The sequence below is a fragment of the Nelusetta ayraudi genome, unplaced genomic scaffold, assembly GCF_046127955.1.
Source record: "Nelusetta ayraudi isolate G7.1 ecotype Tasmania unplaced genomic scaffold, CSIRO-AGI_Nayr_v1 ptg000042l, whole genome shotgun sequence".
Classification (NCBI taxonomy): Eukaryota; Metazoa; Chordata; class Actinopteri; order Tetraodontiformes; family Monacanthidae; genus Nelusetta; species Nelusetta ayraudi.
Genome location: NW_027466092.1, coordinates 452,501 through 455,000, shown reverse-complemented (window position 1 = coordinate 455,000; position 2,500 = coordinate 452,501). Strand labels below are relative to the sequence as shown.

Below are 2,500 nucleotides of genomic sequence, written 5' to 3'. Positions count from 1 at the left end.
AGGTCACAAAACTCACCGATGCTTCTATCGGGATTGTGACCACACCCCCCATAAAAAGCAGGTGTTGGCTCCGCCCTCTGAGGCTGCCTTGTTTTTGTCATGTGGAGGAGGGTCCAGCAAAGCACCGGTGGACTTTAGCAGGACGCTGTAAACAGGGGGCTAAAAGGCGCTGTTTTCCAGAGACCCGCAGAGTTTTCCAGGCTGCTCCGTTATGAAGATGTGGAAAATAAGCAGCAGAACGTGGGACCTTAATTGAATTAGTAGGAAAATTACTTCTGAACTTCTGAAGAATTTGGGCACCAAACGGAACGAAAATGTCCAAGTGTGACTCAAGTCCGTTACGCCCATGCAAGGCTCCCTGAACGCTGCGTGCAGCTGTTTTCCAGATGTGAGTCTGCGACACTGTACGAGCTGCTTCCTGGATCAGCCGCCGTGTTTCACATTTCTCCACTTTCTCCGTAGCCCAGCGTCGCCTCACTGGCCGTTAAAAAGGCAAATACGAGGACACCCCCCACCACCCCCCCACTCGCGACGGCCAGTGGTGGCGTGGAAACGGTGACCTGCTGACGAGGAGGAAATCCTCCCTGCCCTCTTTAATTGGCTCCGCTGGGAAATCAGCCCGCCTGACTTCCTGCTTCCTGCCGGCCTTCAGCAGAGGACACCAGCAGCGACGCGACGCACCAAAAAGGGAACTGCCGTAAATTCAGCATTGAATGCGACGCCTAAGCAACGCTGCGTGGCGTCGAATTAACGACCCATGCTTGAAATATTTCTTACTTTTCGCCGTCAAAGTTTGAATCCCGGAGCTCCGCTAACATGGCGGCATACTGTAGACGGCTTCAGCTCTCTTACTGCACACAGCGGCGATGTGGTCGATGTGTGCGATTCAAAAACACCTCCGTGTGTGTGTGATGTGACGTTAGCTGGCTGTGTGAAGATGTGCTGCGGTGCGATTCGCCACCTCCTCTCTGATCTGGAGCACATGTGGCTGATAGAGGGAGGGGGCGAGGCGAGGCGAGAGAGAGCTCCGCCTTTATCCTGCAGCGTCTTCACATTTTGACCCCAAAGTGTCTTTGAACGGCTTGGTTTGGAATTCAGTCTAACGGTCTGAAAGATTTTAGGCAAGATGTTGGCAACCAAAGAAACGAATCAGTTTTGCGGCACGCTGGGAGAAAGAGAGCTTTTTGTTTTGATTTCCCGAGAAGGAAAAAGGAAGAATTTCTAATTCTAAATCTTCTGATAAATGCAGCACCGTGCATGTGCACATGGAACTGCATCACAATTCTTCTGTTTACCGCAAATAGTCTCTCTCCTGCCCCCAAGCGAGGCATCGGACAGGAACGGCAACATGTGGGAGGAGCTTATTAGCATATGCGTCGGTGTGGATGGCAACAATGGGATTGAGCTCATTTAGAGTTTTTTTTTTTTTTTTAAACCTGCAGACGTTCTTGGAATGATCCTCCCGCCGATCTGCTCTCAAGCCCCGTCGGAGGGGAAATGTTGTGCGACGGCTCAGTCGCGGTGATTTGCTTTGCGCTCTCTGCCGACTGGAGCGCGAGCAGGTCGTGGCAGTACACCGGTGTGTTGAAGGAGAGGTTCAGGATGAGAGGAAGGCCTGCAGCCTCCGGGACCTCCCGTGTGATGCGGGTTTGTCCATCTCCAGTTTCAGTCATGAGCCGCCGTGTGTCCGCCTGGTTCCCGGCGGCCTGAAGACGGTCCAGGCTGCAGTAACGACCGGCACACTTTCCATGTAGCCGCCATGGCGTGTTCCCACGCCAGTCGTTTCTCTTCTGCCTCTCGTAAAGAACAGCTGGAGCGGCGAGGTGCCTCTGCCAGCCGCGGAGCAGTGGGGGAGTGCCGGATGACTTCATGGAGAACGGAGGGATGGAGGGATGGAGGGATGGATGGATGGATGGATGTAGAGGTGGAGTGAAAAAAGCTGTAACTTCACTTCTCCTCTTTCCATTTTACAGTATTTCAACGCCGCATTCAGTTTTAATTTGTTTTTGTTTTTTTCCCTCTTTCTTCTCTTTTAATCCCGAGGGGCCGCAGAGATCACTTTGTAAAGCTGCCCCCCCCGCCCCCGACTTTAAACCTGACTCTCCCTCTGGATGGCGTCGGCAGGGGTGGAGGTGAAGGTTTTCTCGGTGGCGGCCTGGTTGATGTAAGCCGCCGCCTCCACCAGGAAGCGGGAGGCGTTTGTGAGAACGAGGTTGTGTCAAAACCTCTGAGTCGCGGCGAATTCCGACTCCGACTGTTCGTCATGAAGCAAATTCAAAATAGAATGTAAAACTCATAATTAGCCGTTATTTATTTATTTATTTATTTAATTGCTTGCTTGTTTTCACAAGCCGGGGATGTGAATCCTCGGCACAGACGGTTTCCGAGGGCCGACATCAGTTGGAGTTTGGCATTATTCCAGCCTTGTCGAGCTCTACTCACCGCGGAGGTGTGGGCGGAGGTGTTACAACCTCACACACGTCTTCTTTTTTTTTTTTCT

The 2,500-nt window shown here is 52.3% G+C and overlaps 1 protein-coding gene across 2 annotated transcripts in view; it reads left to right on the top strand.

The window, feature by feature from the left end:
* adam12a (ADAM metallopeptidase domain 12a) overlaps positions 1 to 2,500 on the top strand; it is an 86,327-nt gene that overhangs the window by 64,865 nt on the left and 18,962 nt on the right. The gene's annotated exons all lie outside the window — the stretch shown is intronic.